Below are 19,910 nucleotides of genomic sequence, written 5' to 3' on the forward strand. Positions count from 1 at the left end.
CATGTGTTCTAAAACACGGTACGGTCCTACAAATCTCGGGGCTAATTTTCCCTTAACTCCGAAACGCTTAACTCCTCGCAGAGGTGACACTCGCAGATATGCTCTGTCTCCGATTTCATAGACTACCTCCTTGCGTTTCGAGTCTGCATAACTCTTCTGTCTGGACTGAGCTACCTTCAGTCTATCTCAAATCAGGTTAACCTTCTCCTCGGACTCCTTAATCAAATCCGGTCCAAACAACTGGCGGTCTCCAACTTCATTCCACATCAACGGTGTTCGACATCTTCTTCCGTACAGGGCTTCAAACGGTGCCATCTTCAAACTGGCCTGGTAGCTGTTCTTGTATGAGAACTCCGCGTAGGGTAAATTATCATCCCAACTAGACCCATAATCTAGTGCACAAACTCTCAACATGTACTCCAGAATCTGATTGACTCTCTCAGTCTGTCCATCTGTCTGCGGATGAAAAGCTGTACTGAACTCCAGCTTGGTTCCCAACGTCTGGTGCAGTTGGTGCCAAAACTTTGAAGTAAACTGTGTTCCTCTGTCTGATACGATGGTCCTCGGAACTCCATGCAGACATATGATCCTGGTCATGTATATCTTGGCCAACTTCGCACTTGTATATGTGGTTTTCACTAGGATAAATTGAGCTACTTTGGTCAAGCGGTCCACTACTACCCAGATAGAATCATATCCTGATCGGGTCCTGGGTAATCCGGTGATAAAGTCCATGCCAAGCTTATCCCACTTCCATTCGGGTATCGGCATAGGCTGTAATAATCCTGCTTGCTTTTGATGTTCTGCCTTCACTCTCTAACATACATCACATATGACTACATACTCGGCAATATCCTTCTTCATTCTAATCCACCAGAAACGCTCCTTCAAATCCAAATACATCTTGGTGTTTCCAGGGTGTATCGAGTATGGTGAGTCACGAGCTTCCTGTAATATCAACTTCCCGATCTCGACATTATTGGGCACAAATACACGGTCCTCAAACCACAAGGTGTCGTGCTCATCCTCAGAAAACCTTTGGCTTTGCCTTCACTCATCTTCTCTATTCATAAGAGATGTGTGTGGACCATGTTCATCAAATTCACATCCAGTTTGACACAGTCTACTCTTATTTACAAGAGATTGTAGCGACTGTGAAAGCAAGCCAAAGAGATAGTTGAGATCTCCCCTATATATGCATACACTAGTACATCACCGGTGTGTTGCTACATGAGCTTCATTGTAAACAAATGAATCAAAAAAATCATTAAGGTCTCGAAGGTCAAGGCTCATTTCTTCCTCATACATTTGAGCATGTTTGGACATCATCGGGTGCCCATTGGGCTCCCCAAAACTCAATTGTCTGGCTTCCACAAATTCAGCCCATATGTGGGGGAGAAATATGCTTGTCCAGACTATTAACCCTGTTATCCCCAGCGCGCACCCTAACACAAAAAACTCCACCCCCACGACGTACCCTTCTCTTTTTCTACCGGACCCTACACTTCCTGCTCGGTTTCCCGCCGAAGCGGATCATTTCTCGCTGGAGCCCTCTCTTTTAAAGCCGGATGACGCCCACCCCACCTTTGCCATGTAGACCTCCCTCCTTTAAAACTGGATGACGCCAACTGTTCCGCACTCTGCCCTTATCCTTTCCCCCGTGTTCGTGCTGATCCACCAACGCCATTAATGGAGAGGAGGCATGCACCTTCCGTTATGCCCCCAAGCCAAGAAGGCAGACCCGATGTCTTCTGAGCCATTGCCACATTGTAACATACATTTGAATGTCGTGTATTACCACGAAATAAAAATATGATATCCGATGTTGGGCATGCAATTGATACGACACCTATCCATTATTAACTCTTGAAGCAGTCAACCAATGCATTTACTGTTCTAACCAAAAAAAGTTTTGTTATTAACACTTGAAGAAATCAAGCAATGTATTTACCTTTCTATGCAAACAAAATAGTTGTATGACTTGATGAAAAAAATATGACCCGCTCGCTCATGTAATTTGTTGTAAAACCATCACTGATGAATGCAATTTAAATTATCCTGCTCAGTTAGTTGTAACTAAGCAGATCAACCCAAACTTCCATCACGCTCACTCTCAACCCTCACTCTTATCATAAAATTCATCAACTCATATTCTAAATGAGCGAGTAATCGACGCCGCCATGGTAGGCTAGGGGCAACAGACAAGGGCGGCAACTGCCTTCCCATCTTAGTGCTATGGACCCCCCCCCCCTCTTCAAATTATTCACGTAAATTTTATTAATCCACTCCCATACATTTGAAAGATGTATGTTCTCGCATATTTTAACTATGTGATGCAAGCGTAGTTACATAGGAATGCTAATTTATCCCTCAATACTCAAATTCCATCAAGATGCACTTTCACCAATCTTCTCACATGAAACATATTATATTACTACAAATTCTTGCGGACACTGAGTGAAATTGGTTTCAAAAAACGAGTGAAATATGTTTCTGGAGAAGGTCAAAATAAGTTGTTTGAAATAATTGAATTCAATTTTTTAAATGAGTGGATTATTTTTTGAAATGAGTTAAATTAGTTACTGAAAACAATTGGAATCATTTTTTGAAACTGATTTTTTAATTGTGTGAAACTAATTATTTCAAATATTCAAAATTGTTCGTCTTCAAAAAGTACGTTTCAGTGCTTTTTTAATTATGTGAAATCAACTTCTTTTAATGGGTGAAATCAGTTTTTGAAATGAGTGACATTATTTTCAAAACTAAGTAAAATTAGTGGTTTGAAATAAGTGAATATGTTTTAAAATAATGTTTCACTTTTTTTAGTTAGTGAATAGATTGAAATCTTTTTTAAATGAATGAAATATGTTTTGGCAAATTGCAAAATGATTTGTTTGAAATGTGTGAAACCTTTTTTTATTAGTGAAATCATTGTTAAAAACCTTGACCGGACCGTTGGTTGGACTGGATAAAACCAGGAACCGACGGCCTCAACAGCTTTATAAGCTAATTAGGTCGTTCTGCAAATGGATCAAACAAATCCGATCGAGCTAACCGGTAGCACACTTTTGCATTGTTGGGAAAGAGGAAAAATAATTGCAGCAGCCGAGATCGATTCTTCGGCGCTTGGAAACAGGCCGACGTCGCCAATTTGGCCCAACAACCAATCCCAGGTGTCAAATGATAGAAACTTAGTAACCTGTTTTTACATATTTTTTGGCTTAAAAAACAAGGAAATGAACTGTTGAACCAACGGTCTGACCAGTAAAAATCTGAACCGGCAGCATCACCGGTTCAATCACCAGCCCAGTTTTTTAAACTATGAGTGAAATCAGTTTTTTTAGAACTTTTTCAAAATATATCCAACATATGTCTTGTTTTAAATGCCATATCGCCTTTAATTCAAATATTTAAACATTTCAAAAACTAAATTTTGGTTAAGAAATTACGAGCAATTCAAAATATCGCCGCCAAAAAAAAAACCCGAATGCCTTCTGTTTGGAGAGAGTCTTGTGTATGCAGTCAGCCGCCCATCCATGCACTCCTCTTGTCTTTCCTAACAACCATCTGACCTATGCATGCCAGTGTTGCTGTATTTTATGTACTCAGCACATTGATCTTGGTGCTAAGATGAACGGTACCATCCCGCAAAAAAAAAAAGATGAACGGTACCAGATGTACAGGTAGGTACCGTTAACGGTAGATTTTCCACTTTCGGGTACTCTCTGGTGTCTCACGCAAAGCAGGCCCGTTACACGTGCCGACCATGCAAGCGTTCGCCCATGCAGCTCCTCCGGACTCCCAACGATGGTGCAAGCCCGCTATAAATCGAACCGGCCGCTAATTGCTTTGCCCACTCCTCTCAGACGAGACAACAAACACTCGCCAGTGCACACTCCTCTCAGTCACAAACCCGACTGCTTGCGAATGTCTCCCGCGGCGATGCCGAGCTCCGGCAACCAGGGCAGCGGCGCACCGCATTTGGTCTTCGTCCCGAGCGCCGGCATGGGCCACCTCCTCCCTTTCACCCGCTTCATCACCGCCGTCGCCACCATGGGCGTGGACATCTCCGTCGTGACCGCCCTCCCGACGGTCTCGCAAGCCGAGGCCGAGCACTTCGCCGGCCTCTTCGCCGCCTTCCCCGCCATCCGGCGCATCGACTTCAACCTCCTGCCGTTCGACGCCGCCGCCTTTGCGGACACCGAGCCCTTCTTCCTGCGGTGGGAGTCCCTGCGCCGCTCGGCCCATCTCCTCGGCCCGCTCATCGCTGCCGCCGCACCGGGCGCGTCGGCCGTCATCACGGACGTCACCCTGGCTTCCGAGGTTATCCCCGTAGCTAAGAACGAGCTGAAGCTTCCATGCCACGTCCTCTTCACGTCCGGCGCAACCGTGCTGGCATTCCTCGCCTACTTCCCCGTCTACCTTGACGGCGCGAACGCAGACCACCTCGTCGGCGACGTCGACGTTCCCGGCGTTCGACGCCTCCCGTTCGATCACTGCCCGCGGGTGCTGCGCAACCCCGACGGCCTCTTCACCAAGCAGTTCATCGTCAACGGCCGCGAGATCGCCAAAGCAGACGGCATCCTCATCAACACGTTCGATGCCTTGGAGCCAGAGGCACTCATTGGCCTGCGGGGCGGCAAGGTCGTTCCCGGATTCCCTCCGGTGTTCGCCGTCGGCCCGCTCAAGTCGACGCCAACCACCGCGAGAAGTAGCGATAAGGCGGGCTCGCCTATCGCCTGGCTCGGGGAGCAGCCAGCACGCTCGGTGGTCTACGTCGCCTTCGGCAACTGCAACGCCGCCGCGCAGAAACAGATCCGCGAGATCAGCGCCGGGCTGGAGGCGAGCGGCTGCCTGTTCCTGTGGGTGGTGAAGACGACGATACTGGACCGGGAGGACACGGCGGAGCTGAGGGACGTGCTGGGCGACGGGTTCCTGGGGCGCGTGCAGGGGCGCGGCCTGGTGACCAAGGAGTGGGTGGACCAGGAGGCGGTCCTGAAGCACCCGGCCGTGGGGCTGTTCCTGAGCCACGCCGGGTGGGGGTCGGTGACGGAGGCGGCCGCGTACGGCGTGCCGATGCTGGCATGGCCGACGTTGGGCGACCACAAGATAATCGCGACGGTGATACGAAGCGGCGGCTTCGGGGTGTGGATGGAGCACTGGAGCTGGCAGGAGGAGGATTCGGAGGAGAGATCGGTGGTGAGCGGGGCGGAGATAGGGGAGAAGGTGAAGGAGGTGATGGGCGATGAGGCGATTGCGGCAGGCGCGGCAAGGATGCGCGAGGAGGCGGCCAAGGCCGTTGCCCCAGGCGGCTCCAGCTACCGGAGCATGCACGAGTTCCTCGCCATGCTCAGCTGACTGTTTTAGCGACCACTTTCTAAGCACCGCTACGTGACGATCCCAGGCTCCCAGCCCTTGGTATCAGGTTGGATGGATGCCTTCTCCTGGATCGTGGAGCCATGCGGCGACTTCTCTGCAAGGTCTGCTGGCAGTTGACTAAAGATCGCATCCCGAGCAGTACGCAAGTGTAGTGTAGAAGCTTCACGGACCATACGGAGTATGTATCAGTGGGTGGGTTTTGTGATATGTCATAGAACGCACCACCACTCTCTAATAATTTTGGTGTTTTGGCCAAAAAGGGATAGGGTCAAGGAGTCTTTAGAGCAAGTCTAGTAAAACACTAACCCTCAAACCCCTAAAAATAACGGAATCAATAAGTCCCGAACGTGCCGTCTTTTAGCATCTCGCCCCGAACGCCCTTCTGACCGTTAGATGATAACACAGATCTTAAAGCATGTCAGGCCAGACACGTCATCTCCTTTTTCGTTCGGAAAAGCAGGCGCCGCCCCCGAACGTTTCCATCCCCCACCCACGTGCGCACTACCTTATCCACTCCTCTCGCCTCGCAGTCCACACCCAAGCAAAACTTCTCCGCGGGGCACGGAGGAGGCGGCCATGCGCTGGCGACGAGGTGGGCCGACTGAGATATCAATCAGATAGGGAGGGGGGGGGGGGTGCCGCTCGGCGTGAGACTCCTCGTCGGTGCCGAGGCGCAGCCAGCGCCATCCCTCCAAGTTCGGCTGGGGACGCTGCGGCCTAGCCGAAGTTGCGGCGAAGACGAGGCCAGCGTCTGCGCGGAGGAGCGCCACCGGACCAGCCATGGGACGACGCACGGCGGAGATGGGGCGGGCTGCTCTGTCCTTGCCGGAGATTGTTGCGAGACGGAGACGAGGCAGGCGGCGGCGCCGAGGAGCTCCAGCGGTCCCAACATCGGACCACCCCAGGCATTTGTGCTTCCCGACATGGTCACGAACGCGAGCTGCCCCGCTCCCGCCGGGGTGCTTGGAGATCAGCGCCGGTGTCCTAGCCAGAGCTTTGCTTGGTAATGCCCAGCCCCAGAATTGTTCCATTTCTACGATTTTTTCTGTTCTAGCGATGCATACATCACAAGTGAATCGGCTGGGCAGAGGTGAACTAGGCCATTTTGTTTTGAATGTGTCAACTGAAACCAATAGAACAAGTGCTTCTAGGAGTTATTGATTCCGTAGAACAACTTTTTCTGTGTTTTTTCGTTACCACTCTTCCAGGACGGAATGTCATTTTGTATGTCCATAGATTTTGTTGTAGTGGTGATAGGCTATGAGTTTTTGAGAAGAAAATAAATGATTCGCAGCTAGATTTGATCGGCTATGTGCGCTGAATTTCTGTAGTGGGGAAAGGTACTTTTAGAGTTTGTGGTCATCTTCGTTGAACAACTTCATAGATAGTTAAACTGAAAAGGGATATGGAGTAATCAAAGCTTGCTTTTCGTTTAGAGAGAACGTTTTCAGGACTAAAACATGTACTGTACTATACATTTTTTCTTAAATTTGCTGTCTCATTGTATATTTTTTCTTAAATTTTCCTGGAAGATGGCAAATATAGTTATCGAATCATGGCAAATTTAGTTCTCGGATCATGTAAAATTCATTGCTTTCTTGCCATGGCAACTTTCGATATTTGGATCATGGCGCAATTTTACTCTACCATGGCAACTAATCTTATCTTCTTGCCATGTAAGCATAAAAAAATTAGTTAAATTGATGATGGCAAATTTAGTTTACGCATCATAGCAAATTTGCTTTCTTGAAGACGGCAAATTTAGTTATCGAATCATGGCAATTTTAGTTCTCGGAACATGGTAAATTCATTTCTTTCTTGCCATGGCAACTTTTGATTGTTTTAAATTGTCGCGGTAATTCCTTAAATTGTCCAAAACAACACAAAAAGGAAAATATTGCCATGGCAAGTTTTACTAATTATTTCACCATCATTAACATGGCGAATTTACCTACATCCCCCATGGAAATTTTTAATACTTTATTGCCATGGCAAGTTTTACTATTTATTTGCCATGGCAAATTTACCTTTTATTAACATGGCAAATTTACCAAAGTCCCCATGGCAATATTTAGTTTTTATTGTCATGGCAAGTTTTACTGTTTATTTTGAGTTTTTATTAACATAGTAAATTTACCTAAATCCTCATGGTAATATTGAACTTTTATTGCCATGGCAAGTTTTGCTATTTATTTGCCATGGCTAATATACCTTCATTAATATAGTAAATTTACCTAAATCCTCATGGCAATATTTAACTTTTATTGCCATGGCAAGTTTTACTTTTTTTATTTGTCGATGGTAAATTGACCCTTATTAACATGACAATTCTACCTAAATCCCCATGGCAATATTTAACTTTTATTGTCATGGCTAGTTTTACTTTCTATTTTAATTTACCTTTATTAACATGGAAAAATTAGCCTTTTGTTCCACGACAATTTTTATGTGACATACATGACAAATTTACCTTTTTTTCACTCATGACACATTTAGTTCTCTGGAGCATGGCAAGTTTGACTTTTAGTTTTGCAATGGCAAAAATACTTTACATCCACGGCAAATTTTGCCTCTTCCACCATTCATGGCAATTTTTGCTTCTATTGACTATGGTACATTTACTTTACAAAACATTGCAATTACTACTAAACAAAAGATTGTGCATTTTTTTCTGCGTCACATGATGGCAATTTTTCATCCACATTTTTTGCCTCTTTAATTATATAGTAAAAATAGCATACAATTTTTAATCCACATTTCTTGCCATCATGGTAGAGATGCAACATTGCCATGATTTTTTTTTCTTTTTTGCCATTTGCACATAAAGATCTCTTTTTCACCATGGCAAATTTTGCTTATAAAGATTATGGCAAATTTTTTGGCTTCAACCCATAGTGATTTTTTAGTAGCATCTTGTTCCTTATTTTCTATCTATGATGACAAAATTATTTTTAGACCATTTCAATTTTTTTAGAGTATGGCAAATCTGACCTCTATTATTCACACCCAAAAGTGGGCTTTCTTAGTTTTTGGGTAAACTGGGTTTTATTTTCCTTTTATTTCAACGCAAAAAAGGGCCTAAAGTGATGGTGTTCGGGCTGAGCACACACATGTTCGATCAATCAACCCCCCCCCCCCCCGCGTGACGAACGACTCGTTCGGTGGGGGTCGGGAGATATCAGGGTCCTTTTTGTTTGGCCCGGGAAGCTATTGGGCCTGTCTCGCAGGCGTTCAGGCTGAGGGGTTGTTCGCACCGAACGAAATCGTTCGATCCATCGATACTCCCCTGCCGAACGTATCGTTCGGACTGGTGCCTCCCCAGACCGAACGTTCGGCTGTTATCGGTGTCCAAAAATAACTGTTTTTTTACAGTTTTCGTCGAAAAAAAGCCGTAGACTAGAACCCCTTAACCCTCAAATCCTTAAATTTTTTTAAAGGTCCAACCCTCAAACCCTCTCCCAATCCTCAAAAGTAAGGGTTGGGAAGCAAAACCTACCCCAACCCTCATTTGACGGTTATCCTCGCGCGGGAGGGAAAAAATCCTCCCAACTCCCGCGCCCACGCCCGCGACCGCCGCTGCTAGTCGCCCCCGTCGACCTCCCGCGGGCAACGACAGTGTCGTTCATGGGGAATATTCCGTTATAAGGATTGGGTTTGAGGGTTCTAATCTTTGCCCCTGTTTTTCAACCCGTAAAAGTGCACAAAAAAATCATTTTTGGACCCTTAAAACGCTAGTGAGGGTTTGAGGGTTCTACTAGTAATGCTCTTAGATTATTTTTTGGCCACCCAATTTGTGGCATATCCAACGCGAACCCTCAACCCGTTTGTATCCGACTGGACAACACGGTCCAGATGTGTTTCGCAACGCTAGCCTGTATCGCTCCGCTGACCGGTTTGACACATTTTTTCCCGCAAACTCGAGACATACTGGGGTGGTCTTTGCAGATGTCAGGACCCCTACCTCGCCCTCTTCTGACTCCCCTGACCCATCCAAAAAACCCTCATGTCTCGTGCTTTCCATCTAACGCATGCGCCGCTTCCCGCGCCGCATTCATGCCGGCCCAGATCATGCACCGACCGTCATTGATGCCACGCAGGAGGAGGTGCAGTGGCTCCTCCATGACCGGCAGACAGCGGTCGGACAAGGCTGCCGTGGCGGACCAACGCCCTACCACCGCAGGAGGGACGACGACAACGGCGGCGGCATGTACGGCGATGGTGGCACGGCCGGGCAGGGCAGCCACGCGTACAAGGTGGTTGTCCGGTAGAAGTTGTCGATTTTTTTTCCAGTAAAAGGCTGAAATATCGTTTGTTTATGTAAATTGTGACAGAACTTGAATGAACTTCATCCAGTTTGATTGAATTTCATCCAGCCTGTTGCAATGCGGTTTTAATTGTATGCGGATAGCTATAGATGGTTGGCTCCCGCATCTGTGTCCATGGACTGGTCCCCCGATTCGCGGATGGATACGAAGCTGATTGCGGGTTAGCGTTGGAGATGCCCTAACTGCAGGAAGAGATCGCTGCAATTTTTATTGCTCACTTAGAATCATATTTTTTGTATATAAGTTGCATATCTCATGTATGCCACAAGTTGATATATTGTTGTATATAAGCTGCATTTATTTTGTTGTATTCACAGACTGTATTTGTAGTACATAAGCTGCATATATCTATAATCTGCATATTCGTTGTATATATATGCTGCATATATTTTATTAATGCTTTTAATAAAAGTCCCGCTTCGATACAACCCCATGCTACATGAAAAATAGAAAAGACACTGGTACAAGTCAAACTCCTACCTGCCGACCTGGCAATCACCTTGTGGGGTGTGGAGAGTGTGTGGGCCCCCGATGACAGTGGGTTAGGCGTTTTGTGTGGGCAGCTGGTTCCTTGCATGTCCATTTTTTTTTTGGGTACGTCTCCTCCGTGTGGTGTGGAGGATAGCTGATGGCGAGAGTTAATTCGATTGGCTTGGCGTTATGTAGGCCGCTGAGAGTGCTTTGTAGCGGCTCCAGGAGAGGTCTGCTATAGCGGCATTTTAAGGCGGAAAATTGTTGTGAATTAAATTGCTGAGAGTTATTTGTGAACTTTTAATCTATGAAGTTTATTTTAAATTTGCAAATGTTTTTAAATCTATAAATATATTATAAATTCCTTTCCATTTAAAAAATCATGGTTGTAAAAAAAATCTTTTGATTTAACAAAAAATAAAAAAATATCCGGCTTTTTATAAGATTGCAGTAGAGTGGGCGCAAACCTATATTACAAAGCAAGCTAGTGGATCAGAGAGTCGAGTTGAGCAAGTGGGAGAATAAAGTAGTACTTACTAAAAATAAACTACTTCTATAGTAGAATAAAGTAGTTTTATTAAATCAACTAGTTCAACTACTAAGCACTTACTAAAAATAAACTAGTTTAACTAGTTCTATTATTTATCGACCCCCCCCTCATGTCGAAGAAAAAAAAAGAAGAAAAAAGAGGAGAATAAGAAAGGAATAGAGGAGGAGAAGAAGAAAAAATAGAATATCTATTTTCTTCTTCTCCTCTATTCCTTCTCCTTCTTTTTCTTCTTCTTCTTCTTCCTTCTTCCTCTTTTCTTCTTTTTCCTTATTTTCCTTCCTCGACGACCCAAACCCTAAATAGTACAACTAACGACAACGACTTCGCTTGCATACATATGAACAAATATGATCGATCATATATCAACAATAAAAACATCATATGATATACGAACAAAAAACCACATCTATGAACAAAAAAATCATATGATCATATATATATGTATATGTGCAGGAAAAAACACCATATATGACGCTGAACAAAAAATCATCATATATGCATACATATATATCCATACATCAACATTACATCAACATACATCAACATATATGCAAAAAAATCATATATATATATATATGCAGAAAAACATATATGTGGGGGCCACGGTGGCCACGTCCATGGCGGCAGCGGCAGCGGGGGGGTGGCAGGGCAGGGGCACGGGGCTCACTGGGGTTGGTGCCGGCGACGGCGAGGTCGGGGCCGGGCTGAGGCAGAGGCGGCGCGCGCGGGGTAAGGGAGGGGTCGACGGCGGGAGGCGACGGCGAGGTCGGGGAGGCTGTCGGTGACGACGAGGTCACGGACACATCGGCGATGGCGACGGCGACGGCGACGAGGAGCGGGCGGCGACGGGGCAAGGCGCGGCGACAGCAACGAGGAGCGGGCGGCATCGGGGTGCGGGGGAACTGCGATGAAACTAAAATTTTTCACAAGTCTTGCTTATATACATGAAGCATTGGTCCCAGCTCGTGGCACCAACCAAGACCAATGCCCCCCTTTAGTCCCAGTTGGTACCACCAATCGGGACCAAAGGTCTCTTTTCAGCAGCCCAAAGGGCGGGAAGCAGAGGCCTTTGGTCCCGGTTGGTGGCACCAACTGGGACTAAAGGGGGCATTGGTCCCGGTTGGTGCTACGAACCGGGACCAAAGGAACTCTTTCATCCCGGTTGGTGCCACCAACCGGGACCAAAAGTCATGCACTGGAACTATCACGGTGCGGTGGGATGTTTAGTCCCACCTCGCTAGCCGAGAGGGGCTCGGAGTGGTTTATAAGCCCTGCCGAGCCGACCACTTCGAGCTCCTCTCTACTGCAGGCTTATGAGCCTAAATCCACTCTCTGTGCCTGTAGGCCAACTGGGCCTACTGCGGGCCTGCATCTTGGCCCGACTAGCGGGTTTCTAGTCGTATGTAGGCCGTGGTGGCCCAGTAGGCGGCATTTTTTAATATTTTTTTCTAGTTTTTTTGTTTTCTTTTTTCTTTTTTCTATTTACAGCAAAATACTTACTAGTTTTTTAGTTATTCTTTTTGGTTTTAGGTAATAAAAATTATAAACTTTCTGTCACTGCCATTAATTTTCCAATTTGAATAGTTTAAATTTGAATTCTTTGAAATTTGTGTGAATCACTAGTTTGTGATTAACTTTACTATAAAAATAGATTTTGGAGTGATTCTTTTTCCTGCTATTTAATATTATTGCGTTTTATTATTATATTCAAAAAAGTCTTCGTTATTTTAGTTTCTAACAAAAGAAATATTTATGATAATTCTTTTTGCTATTAAAGTTTCTAACAAAAAAATTTCTTTATGAAAATTCTTTTTGCTTATAATGTTTTGAACATAAAATACTTTGATAATTTTAGTTGCATAAATTTTATATAATTTTAGTTTCAACAATACTAGAGGTTTATAAAACTTTTTAGCTGATTCCTTTTGCTATTAGAGTTTCATTAAATTTTTCTAGTTCATTCTTTTTTCTATTAGACTTTCATTGAAGTTTTCTAGTTCATTATTTTAGTTTATTATTTTTGCTATTAGAGCTTCATAAAAGTATTGCAGATCATTCTTTTTTATATTAGTTCATTCTTTGAGCTAAATGACCCTGAAATTGAAAAGAACTTAGATGAACTCTGAAGAGGTTGAAAATTGGCATGGTATCATCATTTCACCCACATAGCATGTGCTACAAAGTTGAGAGGGTTACAGACAAAACTGGATGCACTTCGTGTACAAAATGGACAACCTCTTTCGAAGTATCAGGGTTTCGGACAAAAACTCATCTGTTACAAAGGGATTTCATTTTTTGAACTTATTTGAACTCCAGACTTATTGTGCGTTCAAAATGCACCATTCAAAGCCACGTCATCAATTTTGAACCGTTTCCGACTTCATTTATTATTTTCATGCATTTACTGATTTGGTTGAGCTAAATGACCCTGAAATTGAAAAGTATTTCAAATGAACCCTGAAAAGGTTGAAAGTTGGCATGGCATCATCATTTCACCCATATAGCATGTGCAAAAAAGTAGAGAGGGTTACGGCAAAAACTAGATGCACTTCATGTACAAAACAGACAATCTCTTTCGAAGTATCAGGATTTCATACGGAAACTCATATGTTACATGGATATTCTAGATCAAAGGCATCATCATAATAGTTGCGGAGAGAAAAGTCTTCACTTTTTCTTCGCTTGTGTCCTTTGCTTATTGCGCTGTAACCATGGATAATCTTCATCGTTTATCAGGGTGCTTGGGTCAGCCTTGACTTTGAAGGGAGGAATTTCATAAAACTTTTCATAATCTTCGGACATGTCTGTCTTGCCCTTCACTCCCACGATGTCTCTTTTTCCTGAAAGACCAATGTGGCGCTTTGGCTCATCGTATGATGTGTTCGCTTCCTTATCTTTTCTTTTTCTCGGTTTGGTAGATCTGCAAATCCTAAAGACTCGTAGTAGCACGCTTCGCACTCCGGGTGTTCTATCGTAAACAAACAATAGCATACATAAGCAATCAAGCAAGTATGCATGGGTAAATCTCAAATAAGAAGATCTAACGAGAAAGTTCAACTGAAGAACTCCGGTTTGCAAAAAGAATCAAATCAAACAGAGCAACGAAACTCAAACTGCGAAAGAAATAAGATCCGATTACTAATCTGGACTAAAATCAAATTTTACAGTACCAAAATCTTGTTCAAGTTGGTTAAACCGAAAGAGGGCTTTGAGACAAACATCCAGGTGCTTAAATCGCCTGATTCTGATAAACGAGCGAAAAGATAAACTAAAACTAAGATCAGGGCAGAAATCGCGATCGAAAATAATCGCAGAAAACCCTGAGAAAAGAAAAATTGACGAACAGGCTAACGAACGAACGTTCCCTGTCTGCGACTAACGGATGAACGACGTCCGTTAAAATGAACGTACGAACGAACGTCCGCAAAATAAATAAACCGACAGAAAAACCGATCTAATAGAAAAAAACGAGATCTAGGGTTTCAAAAGAAAACCGAATGGTTTTCTCGCGAAAACTGGCAGCGGCGGCGTGGCTCCGGCGGGTCGGGCGCGGGGCGGCAAGGCGGTGAGCTAGGAGGCAGCGGCGGCGAGCAGGGTCGGCGGCGGCGGGCGGCGCTAGGGTTTCGGGGGTTGGGCGACTTGGGCCTCGGGCCTCGGGGCGCGGCTTATAAAGCCCCGGGCTAAGTGTCCTAGCCGGACACGGCCCGGTAAGTCGGTTCGCACCTTTTAAAAAAAGGAATACTAAACGGACTCCAAAAATCCTGAAATAAATTTTCCCCGTCCTCTAAAAATATAGCGGACAAAGTGAACATTTATTTGGGCCTCTAATGCATATTTTTCCTAATCCAAATAAAATAGCGATAAAACCCCAAATAAGAATACAAATTGATTTTAATATTTTTCCTCGAACATTTCATTTATTTTGGAGAAGTCATATTATCTCCTATCATTTAATTTTAATATGAAATATTTTCGGGGAGAAAAATAATTAAAACCAAAGTGATCCTGGTTTCAATATTTGAGAAAAGTTCAAATATGAGAACTAGGAAAATCCCCAACTCTTTCCGAGGGTCCTTGAGTTGCTTAGGATTTCGAGGATCACAAAAGGAAATGCAATAAAATATGATATGCATGAATGACCTATGTATAATATTCCAAATTGAAAATTTGGGATGTTACAAACCTACCCCCTTAAGATGAATCTCGCCCTCGAGATTCGGGTTGGCTAGAAAAAAGGTGTGTGTGGCCTTTGCGTAGATCATCCTCTCTTTCCCAAGTGGCTTCGTCCTCGGTATGGTGGCTCCACTGAACTTTGCAAAACTTGATAACCTTGCTGCGGGTAACTCGACTGGCAAATTCGAGAATCCTGACTGGTTTCTCCTCATATGTCAAATCACTGTCTAACTGAATTGCTTCCAGGGGCACTGTATCTCTTAGAGGAATATCGGCCATCTCAGCATGGCACTTCTTCAACTGAGAAACATGAAACACATCGTGAACTCCTGACAGTCCTTCAGGTAACTCCAACTTGTAGGCAACCTCTCCCATGTGTTCTAAAACATGGTACAGTCCTACAAATCTCAGGGCTAATTTTCCTTAACTCTAAAACGCTTAACTCCTCGCAGAGGTGACACTCGCAGATATGCTCTGTCTCCGATTTTATAGACTACCTCCTTGCGTTTCGAGTCTGCATAACTCTTCTGTCTGGACTGGGCTACCTTCAGTCTATCTCGAATCAGCTTAACCTTCTCCTCGGACTCCTTAATCAAATCTGGTCCAAACAACTGGCGGTATCCAACTTCATTCCACATCAACGGTGTTCGGCATCTTCTTCCGTACAGGGCTTCAAACGGTGCCATCTTCAAACTGGCCTGGTAGCTGTTGGTGTACGAGAACTCCGCGTAGGGTAAATTATCATCCCAACTAGACCTGTAGTCTAGTGCACAAGCTCTCAACATGTCCTCCAGAATCTGATTGACTCTCACTACAAGAAATATGTCAACTTGTGACCCTCACTATTGGCCGCTAAAAGGTCATAGTTTTTCATTTCTGACCTTTTTGTGACCAAAAATAGAAGGTCAAAAGCTGGCGGTCGTAAACTGAAATTAGTGACCTTTGTGATATGTAAAAGGTTGTTGGTTCCACGACCAAATTTTTGGTAACTAGCAACCTCCTCAGGCCACGTAGGCATCCAGCGTGGCAAGCTGATGTGGCACAAGAATCAGCCCGGTCCGATTCGGTGTTTTACATGGGCCGAGCCCAACGATTCGGCCTTTTTAATGTATTTTTCCTGTTATTTTTTGCTAGCTACATGGGCCTAGCCCAGCAATTCGGCCTTTTATATTCTAGAATGTAGCCTTTTATAGTCTACTGATTTTCTATTTTCAACCATTTTATTTTGCAACGGGTCCCACTTGTCAGGCTTAGCTCAAAATTGGTCCCACACATTAGAAATTTTGAAATTTGTCAAACAACCATTATAACTTGGACCTAACTTCTCAGGTTTCCATTTCACGGGTATTCAAATCACATACACAATCATTGTTTCGAACAGACGAGGGAGCAAATGAAATTGGTCCAAAACAATACTACATTAATCTATTACAATAGTTACAGAATATTACAACCCACATATGCCTACTACTGCCTACAACTACAACACATAATATGCTACTCTTTGCTGATATGCTTCACAGCTTTGGACATGGATTCACACTTCACCTGTGCAAAAAATAAGAATGAACATATAAGAATAAGAATAGGTACAGAACATCAAACATTAGCCAATGAGGGATCCAATAACTTATAATCAAGAATTGACAGCAAATGCCATGTACATAAATAGTATGACTAACACTAACCAGTATGCGTTCATGGAGTGACTAAAATGTTCTCACTAGCTAGGAATTTTTTCGTATATAATATAATGACATGTGCAACTCTCTAAATTAACCATAGAAATTAAAACTGTAAGAACGAGTTTTAGAATCCAGGCATGTCAAATTTTAAGCACCAGCAGAATAGATCTAACAAACCAGACCATGATCATCATGCATCAGGATTTATGGTTCTAGCAAAATAGTAAGGAGATGGACATACACGCATCAAGCATACCAGCTACTACATCACCATTCTCGTGACCACAGACATCACCATTCACTAATAATTCCCACTGGGAGATCAAACTATGCATCCAACAAGCTACAGCAACAGGGAATGCAGAAAAATTATGACCCGAGATGACGAATCAACTGGGTGCATCTCAATTTGAACAACCACGGCGAGACAACAATCGCATACTAATGTGGCGAATCAAATCTGCACGTAGGAGCAACGCCGTTCGTGGCATCCACATGAGGACGCGCAACATCAAGAACATGGCGCATGACAGCGACAGACCTAGAGATCTAGGACAGAGGGAGGGGGAGCTTACACTTCCGGATGCAGGCGGCCGGGTAACCGCACAAGGAGCAGGTGCTCTTCTGGAGGTGGAAGCTACGACGTCCGCAACGGATGCAGAATTGAAGAGGCCCCTCATGTAGCAGCAGCAACAGCATGAAGAATTGAAGACCGACCAACAGAGCCTGTAATGCAAACAGAGAGGCGTGAGGAAACTGAATCCAATCACATCAAATCAAATCGAGCTGCTGCACCTTGACCTTGAGGAAAACAAACCTCATCTCATCTCATCTCAGGGAAGAATAAGAAGAAAAATATATGGCTGCTGCTCCATGACCATGACCTTCAATTGTTGCTGCTGCACCAGATCGAGGAGGAAGAAGACCTGCAAATAAGCAATAACTAGCAATGCACAAGCATGAATTCATGGAAGGACGGATGCAAGGCCAAACATCCAGCATGCTGTTTCTTAATGCCCCAACTACTTAAAAACCCATGGTAGTTCTAACCATATTAAATTAAAGGACAAAGTGAAGTCATGATGAATTGATAGTTCCATCTTATAAAGCTTTCTGTTTAGCATATCCTAAATCACAGTCTATCTACCAATATATGAACTCTTTAGTTTTCAGAACCGAGGCTCACATATTTGGGCTGATTTGTACACAGCCAAGAAAAACTTCTTACAAATAAATTCATGGAAGCATATCATCCTTTCAGTCCCTCACCCATATCTTCTAGTAGTATTACAGACAAACTAAATTTTACATAGGGAGGTTCAGATTATCTTCACTGTATTTTTAGTATTTTTTTAATTGAGACAAAATAAATGCTAACATCAATGAAAACAAGACTTGAACAGAAATAGCTATTAAAGAAACACGTTTATAAGATAGAATGAAAATGATTTACACCACAACATATAGTTCACATGTACTGGAGCTATCACAGAGACTACAGAACACACATAATCACACATATGCGTACAGGGTACTACTCCATGGTTCAGGTTACACTAATAAACAAAATTATACAAGTGACTAGACTAGTATCACAGATCTACAGAGTAGTACTAAACAGCTAAAACTAAGTAGTAGAAGTAACTAGTACAGGGAGCAAGTACTCTTAAAATCTAAATCTTACAGACTTATACAACACCGAGAAATTCAGAGAAGAAAGGGAGAAAGAAAGATTGCAGGAGGAGGTCGAGGATTATGCAAATTAACTGCCATGTTCCTAATGGACCTCTGCCTGTACCCAAATTCGGGACTCGCTCACTTTCATATATACAAAACTGGGAGGTAGCTGTCTGTCATGTTCCCAAATTTGGGAGTCGCTTTTCAAGCATCCTATAATACAACAATATATGCCCAGACAAGCAGCTGAAAAATACTTAGAAAGAACTTTCACTTAAAAAAACACCCAGCCTATAATACTAGCTATACAAGCCCAGACAATGTGTCCAATGATACTAGCTATATTGTAACACCCGGATAATCAAGCTACAGTAAACCTATGCTAATGGTGCCACGTCACCTAGGTTACTATTGATAAACTCGAGCTAGTTAAAAAATGATTCAAATTAAAATTTAAAATATAGGCGAACAGTAAAATTTTCAAATATCAGAACTAAAATGTTCGGGTTGTGCCAAATAAATTGTAAGTAATTATGGTGGAGAAACCAAACTTTGATAAAATGTTTAAAAGCTCTAAAACAATTAAAACAGTAGTGAAAACAATTAAACAAATGCCTATTGAATTTATAAAATGCTAAAACTATTTTATTATGGGTTAAGAATTAATCTCATAGTAGTTTGTTGATAAATACAAATTTAGGCACTAGTGGTAATTTTTATAAAACTAAAAATAAAAGAAACTACAAATAAAAAGAGAAAACAAAATATAAAAACAAAACTAACAAAAAAAGGAAATAGAAGAACCCCCCCAACTGGGCCACAGCCCAGCTGACCTCTGGACCCACTAGGCCGGTCCAGTCGGCCCAGCCGCCGCCCGACCTAACCCTAGTCGACCAACGCCCCCACTCCCCTCGTTCCCCACTCCCCCCACTCGTTTCCCCGCACGCCTCCCTCTCCTTCCTCGATCTGGATCGGGGGGCAACGACCCCGACCCTGATCCCGCATCGCCCCGCTCGCCCCTCGACACCGACCGCTCCGCCCGATGCTACCCCGCCTCGTCGCCGGATCGCCTCTTCGCCCTCCTTCTCCCTCGCGCGTCGCCCGTCCAAGGTCTCTGCATCGTCGAGCTGACGCCGTCGCCGAACGCCGCCATCTCACCGTGCCGTCGCTAGATCATCCCCGACCAGCCTCCCCGAGCCCACTGCCTAGTCCCTACTCCATACGGTGAGGCCCTCGGCCTCCTCTTCCCCTCTCCGCTGCCTCGCCCCCGTGAGGAACGCGCCGCGCGCCTCACCTTGCCCTCGGCCGCAATCACCATTGCCCCATGGCCTTCTGCGCGCGCCCGTCGTGCCCGGCGCTGGCCGACGCTCACCCGGGCCGCGATCATGGAGAGCCCCCTGCTCTGCTTACTGCTGTTGCTGTTGTGCCGCTGCTCCTCTGTACTGCTGCCGCTGCCTTCGCTTTACTGCTAGCGCTGCTACTCGTCGCCGTTACTCGCCCGCCGTGCTCGTGTGATGCTGCCGCTGCTGTACTGCGCCTGGGCTCGCGCCCTTGGCCCGCACCCGCGCAGTCGCGCATTCGCCATGGCCGCGCTGCACGCGCTCACCCCCGATCCCCTGCTATGCCGGGCCACGCCCGACCTGACCTCGG

General features: G+C 44.6%; 2 pseudogenes; one reads left to right on the plus strand and one right to left on the minus strand.

Annotated features, from left to right (window-relative positions):
* The window catches only part of LOC125518588 (anthranilate O-methyltransferase 1-like), a 97,740-nt pseudogene that overhangs the window by 41,559 nt on the left and 36,271 nt on the right, over nucleotides 1-19,910 (minus strand).
* Nucleotides 3,861-5,617, plus strand: LOC147958847 (UDP-glycosyltransferase CGT pseudogene; annotated as a pseudogene).

The sequence above is a fragment of the Triticum urartu genome, chromosome 7A (genome assembly GCF_056163025.1).
Source record: "Triticum urartu cultivar PI428250 chromosome 7A, HENAU_Tu73, whole genome shotgun sequence".
Lineage (NCBI taxonomy): Eukaryota > Viridiplantae > Streptophyta > Magnoliopsida > Poales > Poaceae > Triticum > Triticum urartu.